At 54.9% G+C, this 26,889-nt stretch overlaps 1 protein-coding gene and 1 long non-coding RNA gene across 22 annotated transcripts in view; one reads left to right on the top strand and one right to left on the bottom strand.

The window, feature by feature from the left end:
• The window catches only part of CAMTA1 (calmodulin binding transcription activator 1), a 982,737-nt gene that overhangs the window by 890,238 nt on the left and 65,610 nt on the right, over positions 1-26,889 (top strand). The window contains exon 1 of one of the 17 annotated variants that reach the window (XM_063595039.1): positions 25,948-26,038. The exons of 15 other annotated variants lie outside the window; for them this stretch is intronic. The gene's annotated coding sequence lies outside the window, so the exon portion shown is untranslated. Of the gene's footprint in view, positions 1-25,947; positions 26,039-26,889 lie in introns of those variants that run through there. One more of the 17 variants, XM_034954557.4, reaches the window with a different exon arrangement.
• On the bottom strand, positions 19,345-25,160 carry LOC106635458 (uncharacterized). Of its 5 annotated transcripts, none has more exons than XR_008622223.2 (5): positions 24,467-25,160; positions 24,226-24,349; positions 23,500-23,721; positions 22,715-22,823; positions 19,347-22,118 (listed from the first exon to the last, which is right to left on the bottom strand). It is a non-coding gene; the product is annotated as an uncharacterized LOC106635458 (long non-coding RNA). The 5 variants fall into 5 exon arrangements; XR_008622222.2 differs by having other exon boundaries at positions 23,500-23,724; positions 24,230-24,349; XR_008622221.2 differs by having other exon boundaries at positions 24,230-24,349.

Raw genomic sequence — 26,889 nt, 5'->3', positions numbered from 1 at the left:
CCAGTCCCTGCCCCAGCCGAGAGAGAGGGTGCCGACGGTGGCCCTGGCTGGTGAACCCTCAGGAGACAATTCCCCGGCGTGGCTTTGGGTCTGCAAACCCTAGCATGGGCTGCCCTGGGGCACTGAGCTGCCCTTGGCAGCATCCCTGGCTGAGGCCGGAGCCAGGCAGAGCTGTGATGACCACCCACGGGATGTAACAAAGAAGGGCAGGGTGACCAGGGGCTCCCGTTTAGGAAATCCGGTTTTAGTTTTGCAGAACAAATGGGGAGTGGAGTCAGGAACTCTGCAGAGCTCTGGCTCTCCCTGAGTGACTCGGCCGGCCTCACTAGGATGAACCCAAGGATGCTGGGACCACTGTAGGACCCTGCCTGGCAGATGGAGCCTTTTCAGAGAGCAAAGTCACAGTCAGGCAGTGCCCCAGAGCTCAGGACACATCTGCAGGCCCCCTGGAAACCCAGAGAGCCAGCTGTACCCCAGAGGCTACGGCACGGGAGGATGCTGCCATAGAAACCCGGGGGAAGGGGAGCCACCCAACTGCTTCATGACAGACACACCCCGGGACCTTGGCCACCCCAGGCCCCTCGAGATGGGCCTGCCGCCAAGCTGGGCACCTGCTCCCTAGCTGCCCCCTCCCCCCAGAACTTTGAGCTCTGAACTCTGTGGGCCTCCAAGTTGAAATAAGCACCCCTGCACCTGCAGGATACACAGGAGGGTGACAGGAATTGGGGCGGCGATGACATCAAGGCCTGGGCGTCCAGCAGCATCGCCTCTGTTACCACCAGCCAGGGCACAGCTAGGGGAACAGTAGCTCCGCAGCTTGGACCCCCAGCTCAGAGCGCCCTGCTGAACCAGAGGGGACCAGCCTGGGGTCCACCTCGGCCCAGGGGCCCTGCAGAAAGCAGATCAGGGCCCTGAAAGACGCTTTCCTTTGGTCTGGGCCAGTTGTCCTTTCAAGGAATGAGTGGAAGGGAGGCAGGGACAGAGGAACTGCCAGACCCCACCTGGCTGGGGAGAAGTGGGTCTTCCCTGGCTATTCTTTTTCCCCCTAAATGAATACAAGGCACTCACCCACCCAAGGGCCCAGCCTTCCCAGCCTTTCACCAGCTTGATAAATACTAAGGGAGGGGAGGGGAAGCAGCGCCGCAGTCGCAGCGCAAAGGGGGCCGCGGGAACAGCTAGTCGGGAGCGCGGGGGTCCCGGGCCTCTGGTCAGCCACGGGGCCTGGCCGTGAACTTTGCGTCCGGGCCAGTGCTGCAGTGGCCGGGCGGTGGTGAGCCTTCCGTTCCCCGCCTGTCCCTCCCGGCCCCTCCCCTCGGTCTCCGCAGCTTCTCGGCTCAGCCCCTCCCGTCCCCGCGGGCGCTGGGCCGATTCTCCCTCCGCGCTGGCCGGGCCGTGGAGACGGGTTCGCCGCGGAGAGGGGAGGAGGGCTGGGGAAGGGGTGGGCGCCAGGAGACTGCAGCGCGGAGCAAACTGGGGCACGGCTGCCGGCGGCGCGCGTGCACACACTCTCTCCCACGCGCGCACCCTCCCGCCGACGCGCAGCCGCAATGCGGGGCCCTTCGCGGAACTGCTGGCGGCGCCGCGCCCTGCGGGGTCTGGGGCGCCCGCAGGGACTGCGAGGACCGCGGGACTAGGAAGGCCTGAGCCCGGCCACCCGCCTCCGAGTGCGCCGCACCGTGCGGCGGGGACCGCAGGCCTTCGGTGGGCGGCGAGCCCTGGCTCCCTCGTTCGGTGGCCTCTGCTGCATGTGGGATGCGCCCTTTGTCCCCTCTGCCATGCGCGGGGGAAAATGTTTGAGGGCGGGGAAGAGACTGTCTGCCCTCATTTGATCTAAAACATGAATTTGTTTGCTTGGCTAAAGGCCGGGTGGGCGGCGTGGGTCCGGGGCGCAGAGAACTCGCGCGCGCGCGCAGCAGCAGCAGCAGCAGCAGCTGCTGCTGCGGCGAAGTCTTTGTCCCCGCGGCGCAGCCTTTGTCCCCGCGGCGTAGCCTTTGTCCCCGCGGCGTAGCTTTTGTTTGCGCAGCCCCGCCCTGCGGAGGGCGATCGTCCCCACGTTGGGGCCGGGGGGCAGGGACCCGACGTCCCCAAAATCTCAGCTGGGGCGCAGCCATCCTGGGAGAGACCGGGCGTGGAGATGGGGGAAGGTGGGAGGAGGAATCGCAGCCTTCTGGATCCCGGAGCTGCAGCGCCTCCCCCAGACCTAGGGGTCTTCCCCTCCCTTCCCCTGCGCCCCACTGTGAGCTCCAGGGTCAAAGGCCCTGTCTGCTGGACCCCCATCACTTAGCCCAGGGTTGGCACGTGGTGGGCTGCAGTACATATTTGTGATATGAATGCAGGCACACGTGAATGAGTGCAGGAGGGACTGTCAAAAAGCTGAATCCAACTAGTGGTAAGGAAGGTTTCACAGAGGAAACGACCCCCTTGGTGAGACCTGAAGCCTGAGCAGGGTTAGCCTGGGAAGAGGGGGCATCAAGGGTGGCAGGAGAGGGAATGAGCGGCTGCCTTTAACCCAGGGTCTTCGGGAACTGCCGTTTTCACCATTTCTCCTCCACCCACAAAGGTGCGGATTCAGAACAAATTTCCTCTGTCCTGACCTGACCCCAGGCCATTTGCACAGGACCCCAGGGAGGTCTCAGCAGGCCAGCTCTTCATACAGAGATGCAAGGGGGACCTCTTCCAGGCTAGAGATAGGCAGGCAATGGGGTTTACCCTGGAGACCCACTGGGGAGGATCTCTGGGAAATGTCACTTATACCTGTGATAGGTCCTATGGATACAACAGCCAGGGCCGTGCTGAACTTCAAGAGGATGCTGTCTGTGTAGATTTGGCCTCGCCTGTGCCTGTGTTTACAAAGAGAATAAACCCAGGCGGTTCAACACTGCAGCCCTGGAGCTGAGGGGATGGGGCGGGCCCTCTTCTGGCCAAGGACACTGGGACACCTTTAAGTGACCTGGGTCCCTAGAAGAGAAGGTGAGCGGAATTTTTGTGTGCCTCTTTCTTGTCTTACAGCATCTGATTCTCCCCCAAGGCCAAGTTGAGAAGATTTAGGGTGCCCTGTCCCCACCCCCACCTGCCGGCCCTTCTTGGAACCCCACTAAGCCGCTTAGACTTAGACTCTATTTTCAGTGCTTCTCAGGCAACTGAGCCTCCTTGCCTGGGTGAGAGGATTGGAGTGAGACCTGCGTGCAGCTCCCCTGGGCTTGGCTGGTCTCCTGGGCAGGCCCCCTTCTGGCCTCAGGGGTGAGGGGGGACCCTGTCATCTCAGGCAGAGCGGGGAGCATGGACTAAAAGCTCAAACTTCATTATCCAGTTGCCTGCTTCCTGGGCAAGCCTCAGTGTAAGGTGGGTGAGCCCAGACAGCTTGCCCCTGCAGCTGGCCAGAGACAGATGGGGTTATCCTGTGACTTCTGGGGCAGCCTGGCCCTTGGGTAGGTGTCTGGGAAGACTGAGAGCCTCGCTCCTGTCTAAGCAAGTGGAGAGAAGGAAAGGCCTCTCGGTTTGGCCTTCTGATCCATCCACGCTCTCTGTGCTAACAGATGGAAGATGTGTCTCTGGGGCAGCCCCTAGCTCTGCCCCCACTTCGGAGCTGCCACCTTAGGTGTGAGAGGGCCTGTCCCTGGCATGTGGCTGTGGTCCTGCTGGCCTTTCCTTGTGGGCTGATTCTAGTACCAGCCTCCACCCACCAGAGCTGGGAGATCACACACTGTCCCAGAGTCCAGGGGTACATTCCAGGGACAGTGGGAAAGGCCATTCTAGCTGGGACACTGGTCCCTGGGAGGCCTCTGGGTGCTTCTTCCTCCAATGGCAACACTCCAGGGCTTTCTGCTGAGTGGGCCTGGGCCGGCCGCTCCTAGGCTGGCTCCCTCCCTCAGATCCACCCAGCCCACCTCCGAGCAACCCTCAGCTGGCCCATGAACACATCGCATGACATGGGATGCTGTAAGAGAACATACACAGAGTTGGCTGGGTGCGGTGGCTCACGCCTGTGATCCCAGCACTTTGGGAGGCCGAGGCAGGCGGATCACAAGGTCAGGAGATCGAGCCCATCCTGGTTAACACGGTGAAACCCCGCCTCTACTAAAAATACAAAAACAAAATTAGCCGGGCGTGGTGGTGAGCGCCTGTTGTCCCAGCTACTCGGGAGGCTGAGGCAGGAGAATGGCTTGAACCCAGGAGGCGGAGCTTGCAGCAAGCTGAGATTGTGCCACTGCACTCCAGCCTCCAGCCTGGGTGACAGAGCGAGACTCTGTCTCAAAAAAAAAAAAAAAAAAAAAAAGAACATACAATGTACACTGAGAACACATTCCAAAGGCATCACTTGTCCCAGATAATGGAAGACAGAGGAGCAAAAATTATTTCCTTGCTAAATAATGTAAAATGCCTTTGCTTTACTAAAACCAATACAGTTTGTATTGTGGAGCAGAATACAAAATTCACAAGAATTTTTCAGATTAGACAGTATGGGTGAATGGTCTTGACTTCAAAGAGCTACTTTGAATTACACCCATAGTGAAAGACTGGAAGCCCCCACCTACCCTCTCCCACCTCCAGGAGCTCTTTAGGGGAGCTGGAGAAGCACTGACCCAGGGGTCACCCAAAGGAAGAAAGGACGCCCGCCCCACCGAGAGCTTTCTGGCATCCACCTGGAGTGGGGACTGGGGCCAGCACAAGCTGGTTAGCGCATGGGCCCCTGGGTACTTCTGTGCATAGCAGTGACAGGTGGCAGAAGCAGCTGGCGTGAGCCGGTCTTGCACTCGGGACCTGAGGCTGAGTGGCAGGAGTCACGTCCTCTCCGAGCCCAGCCAGTGCCATGCTCCAAAGCACAGGGCCCTCCTCGTAACCCGTCTCTCGCTGTCTGTGGGGCCTCCGTCATTACACATTGCGGTGGGTGTCTGTCAGCTTGGGTGCATGTGCTCCCCAGGCCTGCTTTCCTCAGCACCGCAGTGGGTGGGAGTCGCATCAGCATCCAGTTTGGGGAGCATCTTAGCCATTGGGGCTCCTAAGGAGCCAGCTGTGCTCCTCAGCCAGGACCAAGAGGCCTGGTCCTCAGATCCTCCTGGGACAGTGACTTCCTGCCATTTGCAGCTGGAGCCACACCAAGCAGACCTGTGTGGAGCTCCTCTGTGTGGCAAGGAGTGGGTCACCTTGGAGCCGGGTCCCACCCGGCCTCCTTGGAGCAGTGGCAAATGGTGCCCTGTGGAGAAATGGCCCTTAGAAGGAAGCTTGCCTCTCAGCAAAGGCCGAGGGGCAGCCTTTGCCACCCTGTCCTGGCCGTTGGGGCAGGAAGCAAAGTTGACTCCGTGGAGGACGCCCCAGGACTCGGGCAGATGCAGGCTCCTCTCCCAGGATTGGCTTCCCTGCCACCTGCGGGCCAGGTGGCTCCTTCCAGAGTGTGCATGACTATGGCAGCTCAGACCCTCCAGGGGTCAAGATCAGCCAGCTGTTCCTGTGACTGCCAGACAAATGCCCACCAACTGGGTGGCTTCGCACAGAGATGTGCTCTCACAGCTGTGGAGACTGGAAGCCAGAGCTCAAGGTCCCAGAGAGCCGTGCCCCCACCGAAGGCGCTAGGGGGGGACCCTCTCTGGCCACTTGCAGCTCTGGTGGCTGCTGATCATCGTTATGGATCCATGGCTTGTGGCAACAGAACCCCAGTCTCTGCCTGCACTGTCCTCCCTCTGCGTGTGTCTGTGTCCCTACTTTCTTTTAAGGACACCAGTCATTGGATTAAGGCCAACCCCATCAGGTGTGAACCCGTCTTAATGAATTACTAATTACATTTGTAATTTACTAATTACAAAGACTCCATTTCCAAATCAAGTCCCATTCTGAGGTTCCCTGTAGACATGAGCATTTGAGGAACACTGTTCAATGCAGGACTCCATATCTTGTAGGCTTAGTCCCCAGGGCATGGTCCTGGGCATGATCCCGGCCGTCAGGCCTCACTGAAGGCAAAACTGACCCCCAGAAAACACCAGAAGCCTCCTGAGGGTTTGTTGTGCACGGGGTTCTGCCCTAGGTGTTGTGAGAGGCGCAGTGAAGAAGCCGCGCGGGTTAGGCTCCGGGGACTCCGCGGTGTCGGGGAGTTCACAGGCACCGTCCCGCGGTCACAGGTGGCGTGTTTTGAGGAGTTCGCAGGCACCGTCCCGCGGTCACAGGTGGCGTGTCTTGAGGAGTTTGCAGGCACCGTCCCGCGGTCACAGGTGGCGTGTCTTGAGGAGTTCGCAGGCACCGTCCCGCGGTCACAGGTGGCGTGTTTTGAGGAGTTCGCAGGCACCGGCCTGCGGTCACAGGTGGTGTGTTTTAAGGAGCATCACAGGAAGTACAGTTCCGTTCAGTGTTTATTGAGCATTTACTATATACACAGCAATACGTATTTAGGGAAGGATGCAGATATGGGAAAGATCAGTTCCTGGCTTGGAGGAGCCACTCACAGGATGCCCTCCTGTTGGAATGCTCAGGGATGGCCATGGGGCAGCAGGATAGGGCGGCCTCCCACAGCCACCTTCCATGAACACACCGACCAGCTTGGCTCCTGCCAAGACCACAGCACATCCCTGTGGACCCCACGGCCTGATTGTCTTCATTCCACTTGAGGACTCCCAGCCCCTGTGTCCCCATTGATGGCCCCTTCCCCAGGCGAAGCCCTCTGGCTCTGGGCAGTGCGATTCTGCCCCTCCCTCCCACTCCCCTGCTTGCTCCTCAGTCTCCAAGCTTCTCCTTCCAAAATGCTCTGTCATGTCCGCATGGCCGGCTCTCTCCTGACTACCCTCTTCTCCCTGCCCACGCTCCCTGAGGGCTTCTTCCCAGCCAGGGCTCTCTCTCCCACCTACTAGGGTGCAGGGATGGCTGCCCCTCTGTTTCTCTTCTTGGATCCAGGCCATCCATCTAACGGCCTACAGGGCAGCTTGACCCACATTTCTCTTGGGCAAGCCAGTAAGTCCCAGACAGGACAAATGGCCGTTCTTTCTGTTTTCCCCAACCTACCTCTCTGATAACATTCCTGACCCCTGTGGATAATCCCACCCAAAAATCCAGGAGTCACCCCTTGCTCACTCCCTCCCCGACATCCCAATACTAGCCTAGCATGTTTCTTTCCTTTATTTCTCTCACATTCTCTACTTCTCGCCATCCTCTCTGCCACCACCTTAATGCAGCCCAAACTAATCAACTGTGCACGTCCTAACCAGTCTTCCCACCTCCTTCCACCTGGGCTGCCTGGTCTTCCATCACCTGGTCAATATGGACTCGGCATCTGCTGGGTGCCAGGCACTGTTCTGGGCTCTGGGGAATCCTTATTCTCCTGTAGTTTCTATTCTAGCGGGGGAGAAAGACAACAAACAAGATGCAAAGGAAACTGTCAGATGTTGATACCTGCTGGGCAGGGAACTTCCCCTGGATGGTCTGGGAGAGGGTACCAGGGCGGCTGCTTTATAGGCCGGGAGAGGTCAGAGGAGGCCTGTATGAGAAGATGATATTCAAGCTGGGGTATGAATGACAGGCAGGGGCCAGCCACAGTAAGACCGTGGGGGGAATATTCCAGGACAGGGAATCAGGAGCAAAGCCCCCAGGGAGAGGGCAAGCCTGGCACGTTGGGGGAGCTGCGGTCAGAATAGAGGAAGGGGAGGTGGAGGGGGTTGCGGGGATGGGAGAGGGCCAGGGGGTTCAGCAGAGGCCACATGGGATGCATCACCAAGAGTAGGGGTCTGGGCTTTTATTCTGAGGTCAGTGGGGAGCCACGGGAGGGGCATTGCCACACACAGGTGTATGTTTGCAAGAACGCCGCAGCTGCCACATGGAGAATAAATTGTGTCTCCACCGGCACAGAGACTACTCCAGGGCTCTTGCGTCCGTTCGGGCAAGAGGCAATTGTGGCTCTGACAAGGCCGGAACAATGACTCCTGAGGGACAGGGTGGGTTTGGGGTTGTTTGGAGGTGAAGTGAAGGGCTCTGCTGATGATTTGAATATGAAGAGCGAGAGAGGACAATGAGTAATAATGCCTAGATTTGGGGCTTCAACCACCAGAGGGACAGCAAACCATTTCCTGAGATGGAGAAGTCTGAAGAAGCAGCAAACCCAAGGGGATAGGGGAATCTAGTGTTCCGTTTTGGTCACGTTACAGCTGACAACCTCATTAGAGACGCGGGGTTCACAGTGCGGTCTGAAAGTCTGGAGGCCAATGAGAGATCCAGAATGGAGATGACGTTTAGGAGTCCTCCGCGTGCAGATGGCGTTTAGCGCCCTAGGTCTGAGCACGAAGACTCCGTGAAACAGCACAGATGAAGCAGAGGAGAGGCTGCAGGATCAAGCACAGGCTCCCCTGGTATGAGGACACCAAGCAGAGGAGGAGCTGGCCAAGGAAGGAGGAGGACAACCAGCGCGGACGGAGGGAAACCAGCAGGATGTGACCCATGGAGGCTAAGAAACGAAGGTGTTTCAAAAAAAAGGACGTGGTCAGGCAGGTCAGATGCCAAGCGGGGAGCTGGGTAAGAGCCCTCCAAGCAGGGGGAGGTGGGTAGGAAGGTCCTGAGGCAAGAGGGAGCTCCAAGGATTTGCAGAATTCAGAGAAGTGGCTGGAAAATCCAGGTGACACAGCACCATACCTGTCTCTGAGCTCAGAGTCACAGCCTTCCGCAGTCTGGGGCCAGATGAGAAAGGGCAGGAGCCTCCTGGACTCTTGCCTGGCCCAGGAGATCGCGTGCCTCCCACTGCCCCATCCACTGCTCGTTCAGCAGAAGGAAAGGCCCCGTCCCCTGCTTTTCCCATCTTGTACCTCTGGTGTTGGTCTTGCCAACCTTTTGATAGGTCCGTGGGCCCCAGGAGGGCAGCTTCTGTGTCCCTGGGCTCGTGGAGATGTCCCACATCTGCTCTGAGTCCCAGAGACAGATTCCTTCTTCATGGCTCCCCGCTGGGGAGCAGGGGCTCCAGGTGAGCCCCAAAGCAGGAACAAACTGTGATTCACCCCCAAACACTGTGTTGGTATCAGACCTGGTGGAGACAGCTCCAGGGCCCTGACCACTGGTTGTTGCTGGGTGCAAGAATCGTGCAGATTCACCGGAAGCCTGCCTGGCAGGCCTGCTCAGGCAATTACACCCCAGCTCCTAAATCGATTACATCGGACTCTCATTGTTCCTTTTTTTTTTTTGGCAGAGTCTTGCTCTGTCGTTCAGGCTAGAGTATAGTGGCTGCATTTCAGCTTACTGCAGCCTCTGCCTCCTGGGTTCAGGTGATTCTCCTGCCTCAGCCTCCCAAGTAGTTGGGATTACAGGTGTGCACCACCACACCCAGCTAATTTTTGCATTTTTAGTACAGACAGAGTTTCATCATGTTGGCCAGGCTGGTCTCGAACTCCTGACCTCAAGTGATCCACCCGCCTTAGCCTCCCAAAGTGCTGGGATTACAGGCGTGAGCCACCATGCCCAGCCGGACTCCCATTATTCTACCACAGCATTTGGATGTGGATCAGCTGTTCCATAAAAGCACAGCCTTGAAGAAAGGCCTCTTTGCAAAGCTGGGACCACAGAGAGACCGGTCAGGGAATCTGACTGGTCCAGGCCAGCGATGGGCTGACATCCTTAGCCTTTCCTGGGATTGGGCTCCCAGAATCTATCTCCCTGGAAACCAAGGGAGGTGCCAGTCTGTGTATGCAGCTGCCGGGAGAAGTGGTCCTGAGAGCCAGAACACCCACCATGGAAAAGAGAAGACACAAGTGCTGGTTGGGGCCTAGTGCAGCCTCTGAGGGGATGCGAGTTCCTAGTGGTTCTGAGCAAGGTGAGAGGACACCCTTCCCATCCAGTCCAATGCTCAGCCTCTAACTGGGGCCAAAGACAAAGCCCTGTCCTTTCAGAAGCTCCTAAAAATACACATATCTCTGACCCTTCTGAGCAGCCCAGCAACCTTGTCCCCCACATCTGTGACACCAGGACATTCAAAATAGTCTTTGATAGGCTGAAGACTGGCTCCCTCCCCAGCAGTAATCTGCTGAGACTTTGCACCTGTTGTGAAATCAGAGTCCTTTGTTAGGGGAAAAACAGTGAGAGGCAGGTATGTGTCATATGGACCATACTTCATGAATAACAGGAGACTTTTTAAAAAATCAGGCCGGGTGCGGTGGCTCACGCCTGTAATCCCAACACTTTGGGAGGCCAAGGTGGGTGGATTACATAAGGTCAGGAGTTCAAGACCAGCCTGGCCAAAATGGTGAAACCCCCTCTCTACCAAAAATACAAAAATTAGCCAGGTGTGGTGGCACAGGTGGCACCTGTGGTCCCAGCTTCTCGGGAGGCTGAGGCAGGAGAATCGCTTGAACCCAGGAGGCAGAGGTTGCAGTGAGCCAAGACCACGCCATTGCACTCCAACCTGGATGACAAAAGTGAAACTCCTTCTCAAAAAAAAAATATCAGTGGCAAGCCAGGCGCGGTGGCTCACATCTGTAATCCCAGCACTTTTGGAAGCTGAGGCAGGAGGATTGCTTGAGGTCAGGAGTTCAAGACCTGCCTGGGCAACATGATGAAACCCTGTCTTGACAAAAAATACAAAAATTAGCCAGGTGTGGTGGCACAGGTGGCACCTGTGGTCCCAGCTACTCGGGAGGCTGAGGCAGGAGGATCGCTGGAGCCCTGGAGGTTGAGGCTGCAGTGAGCTGAGATTGTGCCATTGCACTCTAGCCTGAGTGACAGAGCGAGACCATCTCAAAAAAAAAAAGAAAAATCAGTGGCAGAGGGAAAACAGTTGATACACCAAAAACAAACGGAGGTTGTTCAGCAGTTGGAACTTGTCCCATAGTCCAATCTCCTCATTCTTCTGGAAGGAACCCAGGCCCCAGGAAGAGCAGCTGCTGGCCCCAAGCCATCGCTGAATCGGGATGGAAGTCACCTCCTGACTCCTTCTGCATGCTCTCCTCCGTCTGCCTCCCTGTCTCCATCCCGCGGCCAAATTCACCCATGCCCCAGAAGCTAGGACACAAAGGCAGATAAGAAATGAGCCGGCTAGTGGGCACAGTGGCTCACGCCTGTAATCCCAGCACTTTGGGAGGCCGAGTTGGGCGTATCGCCTGAGGTCAGGAGTTCAAGACCAGCCTGACCAACATGGTGAAACCCCGTCTCTACTAGAAATACAAAAAATTAGCCAGGCGTGGTGGCAGGCACCTGTAATCCCAGCTACTCGGGAGGCTGAGACAGGAGAATCACTTGAACCCGGGAAGCAGAGGTTGCGGTGAGTCAAGATTGCGCCACTGCACTCCAGCCTAGGCAACAAGAGCGAAACTCCATCTCAAAATAAGAAGAAAGAGCCGGCTGGGAGCCCTGGGCGGCTTCTGTGTGGTGGGTTGTGGTTTCTTTGGCGAGGTCAAGGTTTGCCTCCGGTGTCCCCGCGGAGTGAGCTGACACTCTCCCGGCATTCACACTGGCAGGAGAGAGGGAGCAGTGACCTGGCTCTAGCCCTCTGCTCCCTGGCCCTCATGCAGAAGGACCAGTTCTGGCATCAGCAGATCGGGAGGTACCCAGTGGAGGCCTCGGAGTGTCTCCTGTCATACCAAATCCTGAGTTGTGCTGGCATGTGGGCAAGGAACTCTACCCCAGCCCCACACCCCATTTGGTGGTCTTCAGAAGAGCTGGTGACATCCTGCGTCACTTCAGTGGCACCAAGCTGCATCGATTGGTCTTGAGACACATGGCAGACTTCTGAGCCACCAGGATTGTTTCTTTCAGCAAAACACCTTCTGGCACAGAGTTGCCACCAGGAGGGACAGCAGCTGACATCTGCACACGCACCACCTGCCAGGACCTGGCCATGAAGTACTGATGTGTACCCACGTGTAGTGACTCACTGAGACTTCCCGGCGACCCATGAGGCCCCTGTTCCACAGATGGGGATGCTCAGACAACAGTGAGTGGGTGGCGCAGAGAGAGTCACACACAGCAGTGCGACCCCATCATCCGCTCTTGACCTCTATGCCATGCGAGGCTTCTGGAGCCTCTTCCTGTTGCACCTGCACTACTTTGGAGCTGCCTCCCAGGGCTAGAGCCTGTCCTTGCTTCCCGGTTATTCACAACAACCGTCAGTGGAGTACCCGTTAGGTGCCAGGCACTGCGTCACGTGATGAGGATCAGAAGAAATGGATCAGATGAGGACCTGCAGTCAACGAGCTTCCCGTCCAGGGGAGGAAACATCCAAACTGACCACCTGTCTTCGCACAAACAAGCATTTGGGGACCTTATAATGGAGGATGGTGACTTCTCGGGGAGGTGTGGGAGGGATTTCTTGAAGAAATGACCCCCAAACCAAGAGCTGAACGATGAGCACAAGTTAACTCCATGAAGAGAGAAGGCAAACATTCCAGGCCGCAGGAATGGCACACACAGAAACTCTGTGGTGGGAGGGAGCCAAGAAGCCAGTGAGGCAGAGGGGCAGGCAGTGAATCAGGCCACAGGGGCTGGAGGGACCCTCAGAGCCAGGGCTGTGTGTGCCAGGCTTTATCCCCAAGGAGAGGAAAGCCACTGAGGGTTCGAGAGGCAGGGACGTGACCAAGTTGGCTTCTGAAGAAGCGCACATGGCAGCCACATGGAGAACAGATTGAAGGAGGCTCAGAGAGGGTGAGGGGAGACCAGGAAATCATCCTGGCTAGAGATGATGGTAACTTGGCAGTTCTGGGGGCACAGGGACAGTGTGAGAGCCACCGAGGAGATGGCATCAGGAGGACTTGTGGGTGGATTCACTATGGAGGCTCCATGTCATTCACCTTGGAGGAGGACCAGTCAGGAGTTGAGCTGAGTTTAAGGGGCTTTTGGGACATCTGTGTGAAAAGTCAATGGCAGGTGGGTGTAGCCCCAGAGCTGAGAGAGCAAATAGACAAGAGAGCGAGAGAGAGAGAGAGAAGTCTGAAATGTCTGCGTGGAGGTGGCACTGAATAAAGCACATCTGTGGGTGTGGAGGAAATTGATAAGCATGACAATATTGCTGAGTCCCAAGGCCAAGAACTTCTGTCTTAATTATCATTGTGCCCCAGTGTAGGGGTCCAGGGACACAGTAGGGTCTCGATGAAGGTTTCTTCAAGGGAGGGAAGGAAGGGAGGGAGGAAGGGAAGGAAGGAGGGAGGGAGGGAGGGAAGGAGGGAGGGACAGATGGCCTAGTGGTATCTTCAGGGCCATTGTCCTCAGGGCTGACTGCAGCTTTAGGATCCAGCCACCCGGATATCCTCTCTGACATCAGAACCAGGCTGGGTAGGGTGTCCAGGACTAACCAGGCAGCGTCACCTCCCTTTGGGTCTCCCTGTCACTGAACAAGCTCCAGGCAAATGACCCAAGACCAAAGTGCAGAAGCTTGACCCTCAGCTACCTCTTTATTGAACCTGCCCTGAGGCTGCCTTCAGAGCTTTTAGAGGGCCACCTGGTGAGAAATCCTCCCTTCAGCTCACTGAAGCTGGAAGAGAAAGGAAAAAGCACTTTTCTTCCTGGAGCTGCTCAGCCCTCTCTCTAGGCCGCAGAGAGGGAGGGGGTTTCTCAGGCCGGTCCTTGGCAAGTCACTACATGGTAGGTTGTGGTGCATGGACCCTGGAGGAGAGCCTCATCTGACCCTCTGTAATGCCCCTGACCCAGTCCCACATTAGCCTGGTGAAGGAAAGAAAGAAAGAATGAATGAATGAATGAATGAGTGAGTAGGTGAGTCGGGGCCATGAAAACCTCCCTATGCACAGGAATCCTGCTGCTTCAAAACACACTGGTGTGACAGTGACAGTAATGATCACCAGCCAGGCCCCAGGCCTAGTGCTTCACATCATGGCCCTGTTGAAGCCTCCCAGCACCCAGCCTCAGGTTGTCATTCACAGGCACCTCACCCCCAAACTGGGTCATAAACTATATGGAAGAAACAGCGTTGATAGGTGGCAGCCCGTCCACCCATCTGTCATTCAGCAGTACCTGCTAGAACCAAGGCTTTACCCATCAACCAGGCATCCCCCCATGCCCCAGGAACTCACAGCCCAGGGCAGGGGGCACACGGGACAACACAATTAATGTGATGAGTGCTTGAGTGTCCAGGAGGTGTGAGAAGCCAGGGGAACCCCTCTGTGCCTCCATCTGGAGGGAACACACTTGACAGTGGCTAATTCTCTATCAAAACTGTAATGTGTGCTCATAGGGGTGCCCTTCATATATAGAAAGAATGTGCAAGTGTTAATGTATCAGTCTGTTTTCACACCGCTGATAAAGACATAGCCAAGACTGAGCAATTTACAAAAGAAAGGGGTTTAATTGGACTTACAGTTCCACGTGGCTGGGGAAGTTTCACAATCATGGTGGAAGGCAAGGAGGAGCAAGTCACATCTTACATGGATAGTAGCAGGCAAAGGGAGAAAGAGCTCTTACAGGGCAACTGCTGTTTCTAAAACCATCAGATCTCGTGAGGTGTATTCACTATCGTGAGAACAACACAGGAAAGACTTGCCTCCATGATTCAATTATCTTCGACTGGGTCCCTCCCACAACACATGGAAATTCAAGATGAGATTTGGGTGGGGACACAGCCAACCATATCAGTTAGCCACCTGTCAAGTTAAAGGGAGCACCATCCACATAAGACCACCTTTATTGCTGCACCAACTGCAAGGGGTACCCTAGACCACCCTCAGGTTTGATCATTCACTGGAAGGATGCAGAACTCATCAAAAGCTCTCATACTCACAGTTGCACATTATTACATCAAAAGGATACAGATTAAAATCAGCCAAGGGAGGAAGGGCATAGGGCATAGTCCAGGAAGGTACCAGACATGGAGCTTCCACTGTCCTCTTCCCCGTGGAGTCATGAAAAGCATGACTTTCCTGGCATTGATGTGTGACAGTACCCATGGAGTACTGCCAACCAGGGCAGCTCACCATAGCCCCAGTGTTCAGAGTTTTTATTGTGGCTCCATCACACAGGTGACTGCCCTCCCTCTCCAGCTCCTCCAGAGTCAGCTGATACCACGTGACCCAAAGCCCCCACCCTAAGTCACATTGTTGGTCTTTCTGGCACAGCCAACCCCTACCCTAAACCTATCCAGTGTGGCCAGCATCTACCCTAAATCATATGGTTAGACCATTCTGTGACACAAGGATCCCAGGCAAACAAACTCCAATCAGGCATGATATTCCAAGGGCTTAGAGTTCACCTCCCAGAAGGTGAGGACAAAGCCAGACCTCTCTTTGGGCAAGGTTAAATTCTTTCCTACACAAAATGCCATCTTCCCACTCCTCTGCACCCACTTGCTTGCACCTGTTTCCCCTACTCCTCACCCCAGAGACCAGATTCTTTTCAGTATCTTTATCAAGGGAGGAAAGGGTTGTTGTGTGTCTGAGGTGTTTGTTGTTGTTGTTAAAGCATGGCTCCTACACAGATCTTATGTAGTATTCAGCAGTTCTCTGGGGACAAAGAGCACATTTTACTATGAGAAATAGTTTGGGTGAATACTTTGTCATCTGCAGAAAATATTGTGCAGAGCTCCAGTTTTCCTAGATGGAGATGTGAAATTAACTAAATTACAGATCAGTCCACCTAAAATATGAAATTAAATGACAAATTCCAGGAGCCTTTGACTGCTAAGGTGATTATTCTAACATATGATTCCAATCACCTTTTTAAATTGCTCACCTGTGCCATGGTCCACGATGCCCTGGAAACAACACTGCCTCCTGTCTCCGTCCTGCAGACGGCACCCCTGGCTCGAGCAATGCTCTCCTCTCAGTCAAGTGTCCTCCCAATGGCTCCATTTGCTGTGCGGGGTTGTGAACAGCTCCATTTTAAGCCACCAGCTCCCTCCCTCCGGCCCTCTCTGCTGTCTCCCTCTCCTGTGCTGGGGGCTGGGAGGCTGAAGGAAGCCCTAGCACCACTGTCCCCTCCTCGATGGCTGCTCTTCTCCAACAAGACCTCTCTTCCTCTCCTCAACACTGATGGGAATGGATCGGACCTTGCAATTAGTGCCCAGCTGGGTGCAGACAGGGATCTCTGAGCCAGGGCGGGGACCTGGGGAGAGAGCATTCCTGCTCAATAATTCACCCTTAAGGGAAAGGAAAGCTACAAATGCAGCATTCAGCCATTTTCCAAGACATTAACAATTCAGTGTAATTCCTGAGGCATAAAAAATGCATCATTGCTCTAATTTTATAAGCTCCATGATGTTTATTATGACATCAGAAGGTCTGGTCTGGGTCACCCAGGAGAGCTAAAGCCAGGAGAAACCGGTAGATAGCTCTGCACAGGGCCTGCACAGAGGTGCTTTGGAGCCAGCCCAGAAATGCTGCAGACACAGCCCCCACGAGGTGGGGCCTGATGCCCTGGAAGCCCCCAGCACTCTGGAACTTGGAAATGACTGACGCATTCATCGGGAGTCTTTACACCCCTCCCCTGGAAAGCAGCAGGCAAGAGCGAGCTCTGAGCAGAGAAAAGAGGGCGCGGCAGGGAGCCTGAAGCTCCAAGGCCCCCAGTTGCACTCAAAGACATCATTCCTCCCCTGGCGTTCTCATTTTTTCATTCCCAGTGACAGAGTGAGTGGGTGCTCATTTTTATATTTGGTGAAACGCCCTGGCATTATTCCAAGTCACTTGAAAGTGAGATTAGGCCAGGAGGATCATTGGGTGGGGCTGCGTTTCTTGTTCCCACTCTGGAGACAGAGCATGATCCACGGTATTTCACTTTGGACATAGGTGCTTCTTAGGCCCTGGGGGGCAGCAGAGCCAAGCAGGGGACAGCCTCCACCTCGTTGGTTCCAGAGCCAGTGAGGTGCTGGCCTGCATGGGACTGTGGCTGCACCATGAGGGGCCACAGTGAAAAAGTGATCCAGGGTGCCAAAGAGAGATCAGCAGGGGGTGGGGGCATGCGAGTGTGTGTCATGTCTGCGCTTTTCCCTGGCCACTTTTTTCTTTTTCTAAGTAATGTCATTTAGCACCAAAGGTATCTGCAAATGCTCCCTGAACTAAATATGTCAGCTCTGCCTCCCCTGGTGCAGGAGACGGCTGTCATTTAAAATGCACTTGCACAGAATTGGGCCTTCCTTTGTGATTGCTCTGTCTCCTGTTGGTAACAGCACAGCTCCTCTCTTCATGACCTTGGTACTTATTATTCTTAGGGAGTAGCTAGTTGCTTCCCTAAAAGGACAACTTTCCAGCTCTCATTTTCAAGGGTACCTGACAGTGGCTGTGAGGATGGTGATGTCAAAATGGCTTTCTCATAAATGTCACAGTCTTTTGACTCCACTGTTGCCTATGAGAGAGCACACTTGTTTCTCTTTAATTAGATCTCTAAGTTTTTGTTGTTGTTGTTGTTGCTGTTTTGTTTTGTTTTTTGATACGGAGTCTCACACTGTCACCCAGGCCAGAGTACAGTGGCGCAATCTCGGCTCATTGCAACCTCCACCTCCCAGGTTCAAGCAATTCTCCTGCCTCAGCCTCCCGAGTAGCTGGGACTACAGGCACCACCACCACACCTGGCTACTTTTTCATATTTTTAGTAAAGACAGGGTTTCACTATATTGGCCAGGCTGGTCTCGAACACCTGACCTCGTGATCCACCCTCCTCAGCCTCCCAAAGTGCTGGGATTACAGGCGTGAGCCACAGTGCCCAGCCAGTTTTTTTTTTTTTTTTTAATAAATGTTATCTGCTTTATAAGAAAGCCACACCATGACAGCTTGATTTAGTGCATTTTTTGAGAGTACTTTCCTGATTAAAATGCCCATTTACCACTGTGACTCTACTGGGCTGTAGGGTACACGGCATCCTCTTTGAAGGCTCAGCGGGGTCTTTCTGCCTCATGGAAAAGTTGACTGTAGCCCCACAGGACCTCTGATGCTGTCTCAGACCTGAAGACTGGGGTCTCCTGAGCACCTCTTCAGGAGCTTGAGAAGGGTTGGACCCTGCACAGGGAGCCGTAGAGAAGGCCGGGGCAGCCCATACACTCTGCACGGGAGGATCTGTGAGCCCTTAGCCAGGTGAAGAAGTGCACGGACATGTGGGAATTCTTGCTTAGAAGAAACAGCCTGTATTGCTTTGCTGGTGCAGGCTGGGCTGGGTGGGACCTGTGAGTTAAACCAGTGCATGCTAAGAGGTCTGGGCCTGGATCTTCTCACTCCAGCTACTCCTGAATGGCTACAGAATAAGATTCCGTTGGAGCACCTCTCTTGTACCTGTGTGGGATTACTCAATCTGCCTAGGGCATCCTGGCCAACTCCCTCACACGGCTGCTGTGCACGCGGGAAAGGCAAGCTCATTCGAACAGCATAGGAAGGAAAGTGGCAGGAAGGCATCTGCCACCCTGAAAGATCTGGAGCACATCCTGAGGACAGGAGGACCCAAAGTGATGGTGATTTCCGGGTTCTATCCCCTGAGCCCTCACTGAGCTCCCACCAGGCCCTGGGCTATCTACTTAAGTTTATTATCCAACTTCATCCTGGCCGTATTCCATATCTTTCCATCCCCATTCTATTGACGAGGAGCCTGAATCTCAGAGGAGTCAAGTGACTTGTCCTGTGTCACACTGCTGGGGATTCGAACTCAGGGCCATCTGACATTGCAGCCCAGTGGGCATTTTTTCACCATGCCTTCCCACCACCTGAATTGATTTGGGACAATTCGCTTTTTAGTATCCTGCTCCCCTTCACAGCAGAGATGTCTCTGCATTTCACCCACTTTAATGGGGAGAATAGCTGTGTATTTTATCATCCAACATGTGTGTAATAGTGGGGGCCTGGTAGAAGTTGCTGGCGGAATGGATGGGCCTGTGTCAGCCAGCAGGGAGAATGAGTTGAAGGTGGTTTCACTCCACTTCCTTGGATTCTTTTCTGCATTATGTCCATTAGGAGAAACTGCCAGTTTTTGGGCTGATGGCTAATGCATCTCTTCCTCCCTCCATATTACAGCTGGCACCTTCCCAGGATGACGTCAATCATGGCATATCCTGGTAGCAAACACTTTTTCTCCCCACTACTCTCCACATCACTGTCAGGACCATTATCTCTGGCCGTATAACAAGCCAACCCAAAGCTGAATGGCTCAAAATGATGAGAATGGGTACGTTCTCTTGATGCCGTGGGTTGGCCAAGCTCACACATGCAACTGCACTCATGGGACTGATGATTTTAAGCCCAGAGTCCCTGCAGCTGAAGCATAGGGGCACCTGCTCTGTCAGGTCATGCTGGCCATGCACTGTGACCCCCGCCCCCCCCCCGCCCCCCACCAACATGGCCTTAGACCTGTCCCTTCAGCAGCAACAACGGATTTGGATTAAACAGGATTTTTAAAGAATTATGTTGAGACTCTAGTTCAGGGTGTCCAATCTTTTGTCTTCCCTGGGCCACAGCAGAAGAAGAAGAATTGTCTTGGGTCACACATAAAGTACACTAATACTGACGATAGCTGATTAGGTTAAAAAAATCACACACAAAAAAATTTCATAATGTTTTAAGAAGGTTTACGAATTTGTGTTGGGCCACATTCAAAGCTGTCCTGGCTGGCATGCAGCCCACTGGCTGCGGGCTGGACAACCTTGCAGTGTAGTCTAAACTGATTTTACAGAGGAGGAAACTGAGGCACAGGAAGGGAAAGGAGCTTGCCATACAGGTAGTTCTGGGGGGCAAGGGGGGGGTGCGGAACTGGAACCAGAGCCCAGGCTGCTGACCCCATTCCCCACCTTAGTGCCTCCTTCTTCCTGGATGGCTCAGGGGCCCTGACAGGTGCAGCTCAGCTGGAGATGTTTGAGGCTCTCTGCAAAGCTCCCCCTTTCCCCTGAGTCAGCCAACCATTATGATCTGCAAGGAAAATCCCAAGTTCTGAATGCTGTTCTCGCCAGGATCCCCAGCTGTCAGGGACATCATCATGGCCAGCAGGGACTTTACAGACTCACCCCTGGCTTTTTCGCGACCTTCAGAAGCACTGTGAGAAACTGCCTGTCTTCTGACATCTTCTGCCCTGGGCATCACCATCGTGTGACTCAGGGCCTCCCCTGTGCCAGTCTCCTCACTGAGTAGTCATGGGACAGGGCCTGTCTATTCAGATTCCCCTCCTGTCACTGTACCCCACATTGGCCCAGACTGACTCACTGGGAGGATCGGCCATCAGACTCTCCTGACCTGGGCCTAGCTTTTTCCGTCGGTCAGTCTTCTTTTCTCAAGTTAAATCCATTGATTTCTATTCTATACTTCTTCATTCTCTTTCTATTCTCCTTTGTCTATGTGTGTGTGTTACAGCTTTATTAAGACATAATTAACATACCATACAATTTACCTATTTGAAGTACAAAGTTCTGAGTGTTTTCACAGGGTTGTGCAGTCATCACCACAAACTAATTTTAGAACATTTTCATCCCCCAAGAAACATCCTGGTGCCCATGAACCAGGGTCACTCCCCATTCCTCCTCAGCTCCCCCCCACCACCCTCCCTAGGCAATTATTGATCTATTTCCTGTCACCATAAACTTTCCTAATCTGGACATTTTCTATAAATGATGTAATACAATGTATGGACTTGTGGCTGGCTTCCTGCACTTAGCATGATGTTTTTAAGGTTCACCTATGTTGCAGCATGTATCAGTACTTCATTATTTTTATTGCTAAGTGAATGTCCATATGTATGGACATCTCTTTTCATTCTCTTGGATATATACCTAGGAATGGAATGGCTGGGTCACATCATAACTTTATAATTAACCTTTTGAAGAACTGCCAGACTGTTTTCCTAAGTAGCTGTGCCATTTTACATTTCCACCACCAGTGTACAAAAGTTCAAATTTCTCCACATCCTTGCCAACGCTTGTTATTGTCTTTCTTTGTGATTATAGTCACTTAGTGGGTGTGAAGTGGTATCTCATTGTGGTTTTGATTTGCATTTCCTCGGTGACTTTGATTTCCTCAAATCAAATGTTGAGCATTATTGATTATTGCCCTTATTATTGATCCTCTTTGGAGAAATGTCTATTCAGATACTTTGCCCATTTTAAAAACTGGGTTCTTTGCTTTTTATTTTTGAGCTGTAAGAGTTCTCTTTATATTTGAGATACAAGTCCCTTATGAAATATGAGATTTGCAAATATTTTCTCCCTTTTAGTGAAATGTCTTTTTACTTCTTGATGTTGCCCTTTGAAGCAAAGAGGTTTTCAATTTTGATAATGTTCAATTTATTTATTTTTTCCTTTGGTTGCTTGTGCTTTTGATATATTTAAGAAACTATCGCCAAATCCAAGGTCATGAAGGTTTACTGCCGTATTTTTTTTCCAAGAGTTTTGTAGCTTTACCTCTTATATGTAGGTCTTTGATCCACTTTGAGTTACATTTTATATATGGTGTGAGGCAGGGGTTCAACTTCATTCTTTTTCATGTGGATAGCCCATTGTCCTAGCCCCATTTGTTGAAGACGATTCTTTCCCCATTGAATTGCCTTGTCAGCTTTACCTGGGCTTTTTAAAATATTTTCTATTTCTTCAAGCCTTAAAGATATACTGAATATGCATCTTGCTCTTATTTTTAAATCGTCACTTAGTTTGAGCAGAATCTTATGATTTTTTCTTTTACTGGAAGTTGATATATACAGAAACATCTGATTTCTTATCAGACAGGAGAGGTTAGATTATACTGCAGTAACAACCAATTCAATCTCAGGACTGGATTTCTCATTCATGCTACAAGTCCAACTACAATTGCTAGGGAGGGCCCTACTCATCATGGTCACACAGGGGCCCCAGCTGGCAGAGGCTACCTTTTCCTATAAACAAGCTTGCACAATTGCCAGGGCCGGGGGAAAGAATGTGGTGGGCAGGTCACTGGCTCTTAAAGCTTCTATCTGTAATAATACACATCAGATTTATTCATGTTTCATTGGCTTAAGAAAGTCACATGGTCACATCTAACTTCAAAGGGTTCAGGCCAGTGCAAAGCACCCCCAGGGATAGCAACCAGAGATATTTGGTATATAATATTAATGACTACCATTTCCCAGGAGTGAATTGAAATGTAACAGGTGTAATGAAATCAGTTGATGTGGACTTTCTGTTGTGCATCTCTAACTTTAATCATTGTAGTAAAATTCCTTTGTAGAGATCGAGGCTGCATCGATCCAAGATCATGCCATTGCTCTCCAGCCTGGGCAAGAATGAGATCCTGTCTCAAAAAAAAAAAAAAATCCTTTGTAGAAATTTCCAGACTGTTCTGTTAAACAAATGATATCTACTTAATGGTAAGAGTTTTTAGGTGCTTGGAATAGGGCAGAATGAACACAGGCTCTGAAGTGAAACCCAGATCCACTGCTTTCCAGCTGTGTGTCTTTGAGCAAGTTATCTGACTTTTTGAAGCTTTCGTCTTACCCTCTACGGAATATCCTGCTTGCAGGAGAATTAGCAGCAGCGTGAGTGCCTGGCACAACAGCAGGCAGATAACAGGCATCCAACAGACTGAAATTCCCTTCTTCCTCCTCTGCAACAGGATCCACCCCCTGGGTTCATCCTGAGACCCTCAGCAGGGTTAGGGCTGATATATCAACTCCCTGTATCTGCTTTTTTTCTCCCCCTTTTTGAGACAGGGTCTTGCTCTGTTGCCCAGGCTGGAATGCAGTGGTGTGATCATGGCTTACTGCAGCCTCAACCTCCTGGGTTCAACCAATCCTCTTGCCTCAGCCTCCCAAATAGCTAGGACTACAGACACACACCACCACACCCCGCTAATTTTTTTTAAAAAAAATTGTAGAGAGGAGATCTCACCATGTTGCCCAGGCTGGTCTTGAACTCCTGGGTTCCAGTGATCCTCCTGCCTCAGCCTCCTAAAAGTACTGGGATTACAGGTGTGAGCCACCGTGCCCAGCTGTATCTGCTTTAAAGGACAAAAACTGCACTTAACCTGGGTAGTGCCAATGGACTCATAACTGAGTATTCTTTTTCTCTATTTTACAAAACAACCCAGGTATGCTCAAAGCCCCATAAAAACCCAGTGTAACAATATGCTTGAATCATGCGCGTGCCTTATTCTCTCATTTTCTCTAACTTGGAAGAAAGAACATGAATACCACAAGGAACCACCTGTGGAGATTCAGTTCTAGGGCGCTGGCAGCGCTCGGGTCTCGCCTCAGGAGCACCCAGCTCATCCCACCCTAGCTCTGCCTGACTTTCCAAGAAAGGGACCCAAGGAAGCCTCCTGCTCCTGTGGTGCAGTGAGTGGCAGGCACTCCAGGAGAACGAGCCCAGCCGAGAAACAGTACCAGGACATTCCCCATGCAGAACAGTACCAGGACATTCCCCATGCAGAAACGTCACCCCAGGCTCCGGACCCCAACCCACTCAGCAGGGCTCAGCCAGTGCCTCCTGGGCTGCTGCAGCCATGACCCCACCTGTCCCACCTGCTCGGCAGAGGTGGGGCTGCTGGAGGAAGGGTGAGGGGTCATGGGTACCCCTGAGGCCCCTCCTTCAGACAGCTGGGATGCCAGGGCTGAAACTTGTGTCTGCCAAAACAAACAAACAAACAACAACAACAGGAAAAAGAACTTCCCCACCTGAGAGAGAAAAGACTGAAGATTCCTTCTCTTTAACTGGGCTTCAGGTGCCTGAACTGGATCCAAATCACCACGAGTTCCCTGGCACTTTAGAGTACAGAGGCAGGCGCTGTCTCTCCTGTCAGCCTCCACCTCTGCTGGTCTCTTGCTCACAATCCATTCAGAGCAATTCAACAACCATCAGCTGAGCACTTACAGTGTGCCCCGCCAGCACTGTGCAAGCTGCTGGGATAAGTCAGGCTTTGTTCTTGTTCTCAAGGAGATGAGGGCTGTCCTGCTCTTAGTGAAAAACAACTAACTTCTAGAAACACTTTTTATTAATGTATGATGGACATATGGAAAAGTGCACATATTCTAAGTATGCAACTCAATGATTTTTCACAAACTAAAACCAGTGCCCAGGTCGAGATTAAAACAGCACCAGAAACCCAGAAGCCACCCCAACCCCAGCCTCCAGCCACTCCTCCTCGCCCCCAAGTACCCCGTCTTGGCAAAGCTGGCAACGGTAGCTAACTTTGATTGAATGTACATCAGTGCCAGGCACTGGTACATGCACCTTCCACCTATTGATTCCTTTAACTCCCGCACCATAGATATGAAGGCACAGACAGTGGAGCACACAGCTAGCAACGAGCCCACTCTGAACCCAGGGGGTTGGTTTCCCGAGCCTATGTGTCCCTGATGACTACCCTTTCATTGCCGCCCTGGAAAACAAACAGAACTCACTCACTGTGTACTGCAACACCAACACATAACAAAGCTGGAGGTTTGGTTCTGCTGAGAGCGTCAGGAAAAGCCACTGAGGGTGGCCAGATTTGAGCTGGACCTTGATGAATGCATAGGAGTCTCCCTAGCAGATAAAGGGGAGGAGTTGCATAGCAAAGGTGGTGGGGGGAGCGTGCAAGGGGTCCTGCGTGGTGACCCGGGGGGCGGGCGAGGGGTAGACAGGTGCAGTGGGAATACTGACCTAGAGCAGGATTGGAATATGTACTGGGGCTTTGCCAGGGCAGGCTTCGGAACAGGAGATGAACTTGCTCAGGTTTACAGTGGGTGGCAGCCCCCAAGGGAAGCCATGGACGATCTACCGGCATGGGCAGGACCCAGCTTGGTCAGGGTGTCCTTCACGCGGCCTCTAACCAGCGATTCCTCATTGGGTGTACAGGCTTAAGGGCTCTGCAAATGTTGGGGTTGTTTCTGTGTGCGTTTGGGTAGGGTCAGAAAAGAGACTCCGCCCCCAATTTCGAGACACCTTTTTACCCAGATGGCAGAGACATGGCCGATTTTACAGATAATTGACTGTATCTATATATCTATATCTATTAGTATATAACAAAAACAAAATAGGCGGTCTCATCACAGGTCTTGGGGTCAGGCACTTTCTCTGTGCGAGGCCGTGGGACTGCAAACAGCACAGGGAAAAAAGAAAGCGGGATCCGCTCGGGACGCCTGAGCCTCGATTAAGAGGTGCGGCTCGGGATTTGTGGCCGGGGCGAGAGACCCTCACGCAGAAGTCCCCAAGTGCGCAGGGCTGGAGCTGGAACTTTGGAACGCGGAGGTTAGACCCAAAGGGTGGGCGGAGCCTGCACTCCAGCTAAGGGGGCCCAGCGCCGCACCCCCTCCCCAAAGCCGGAGCCGCCGCCACCGTCCCCGCCCACCGTCCTCCGCCCCGCCCTGGCCCTCCCCGGGTCCTCGGGCCCCGGCCCCCTCCCTCCCGCCTGGCCCCCACGCCTCCCAGCTCGTTGCGCAGCGCCGGCTCCTCCCGCCGGCAGCATTGCAGACGCCGCCGCCGCAGGGCGCGCCGGGGCCGCGCAGGGAGCCCGAGCCCGGGAACGCGGGCCCTCGGCGCGGAGCTTCGGGCGGCCCCGACGGCGCGGGGAGCCGGGCAGGGCGGGCGCGGGGCGGCCCCGCGGGAAGGGGAACGGGCGGCCCGCGCGGGGCTCCGGGGGCCGTCGGCCCGGGCAGCGGGCGCAGCCGTCGGGCTCCGAGCCGTCCCGGCCTCGAGGGAACCGTCGCCGCCCCATTCGCGGGCCGCGCTGAGCCGGGCGGGCGGAGCGGCGGGGACCGCGTCGCGAGGGACCGGGGGCCCGGCTCTCGCGCGGGGACGCCCGGGCCGCGCTCCGCCCGCAACCTCCGGCCGGGCCCCCGCCGTCCAGCGCGGCTCGGGCGCAGTTCCGGCGCAGTCCCCGCGCCGAGCGGCTCCGCGCCCCGCACCAGCCTCTGCCCGGCTCCGGGTGACGTCGCATCCTCCGATTGGACCACGCGGCCTGGGGGGCGGGGTCTAGTCCGGTGAGCTCACCGCCGCGCCCCACCATTGGTCCGGGCGGCGCACTCGGGCAGTGGCGGGGAGACCGCGGTACCCGGAGCCCCGCGAGTCGTTCCAGCTGCGGCGAGTGGAGCTGAGCGGGCGCGGGGCCGGGCTGGGCCGGGCTGGGCCGGGCTGGGCCGGGCCGGGCCGGGCGGGGCCGGGCGGGGCGCGGGAGCCAGTGAGCGGCGGCTCGGCGCAAGCCTGACGAGCGGGAGCCGAGCTCAGCAGGTCCGGGTGAGTGCGCGGCGGCGCGGGGCTAGGCGGAGGGCGCGTGCGGTCGAGGGCGGCGGCCGGCGGGGGCGCGCGCGGGGCGGGGGCGGGGCCGGGGCGTGGGGGGCACGCGTGCTCGCGGGCCGGGGGCGTGGTGCGCGGCCACGCGTGTTTCTGGCGCGAGTGTGCGGGGCCAGGCCGGGAGGGCGTGCGCGGACCGGGCGTGTTTACGCGCGGCGGGGAGGGGCCACGAGGGTGCGCGCGTTTCTGGCGCGAGTGGGAAGTGTGGGGATCCGGCGGGCCCGGTGTGGGGGGCGTGTTTCTGGGGCGAGAGTGGGGAGTGAGTGTGAGGAGCAAGGGTGAGGGGCTGCAGGGAGGGGTGCGTTTGGCCGAGGAGTGGGTGGGAGACTCGCGTGTCCATGCCGCGAGGGTGTGTCGACGCCCGAGCCTGCGTGGGGCCGGGGGCCGTGTGTCTGGAGTGGCCGAGGGCGTGAGGGGCGCGCGTGTTTGTGCGAGGGGCGTGTGCGGCGGGTGTGAGCCACGCGTGTCTGGGTGCGCGCGCGGGCCGGATGCGCTTCTGGAGTGGTGCGAGGACGCGCGCGTGTGTCTGTGTCGGAGTGAGGGCGGGGGCGAGCGTGTCGGGCGCGCGCGGGCGGGGCTGGGGCGGCGTCGGGGCGCGCGGGGGCCCGGCCCGGCCGGCGGCGAGTGTGTTGGGGCGCTCGGCTTCTCAACACGGGTTTTTGGGACCCAGTGCCGCCTCCTTCCCGCGGCGGGGCCCGCGGAGCTCCCGGTGTCCCTGGGCAGGCAGGTGCGAGGCGAGGTGCGGGCACAGCCCTGCGCTCCTCAGCGGGTGCGGGATTGGGCGACGGGGGACT

This window comes from Pan paniscus, chromosome 1 (genome assembly GCF_029289425.2).
Source record: "Pan paniscus chromosome 1, NHGRI_mPanPan1-v2.0_pri, whole genome shotgun sequence".
In the NCBI taxonomy this organism is placed as follows: Eukaryota; Metazoa; Chordata; class Mammalia; order Primates; family Hominidae; genus Pan; species Pan paniscus.
This window is presented reverse-complemented; position numbering and strand designations above follow the sequence as displayed.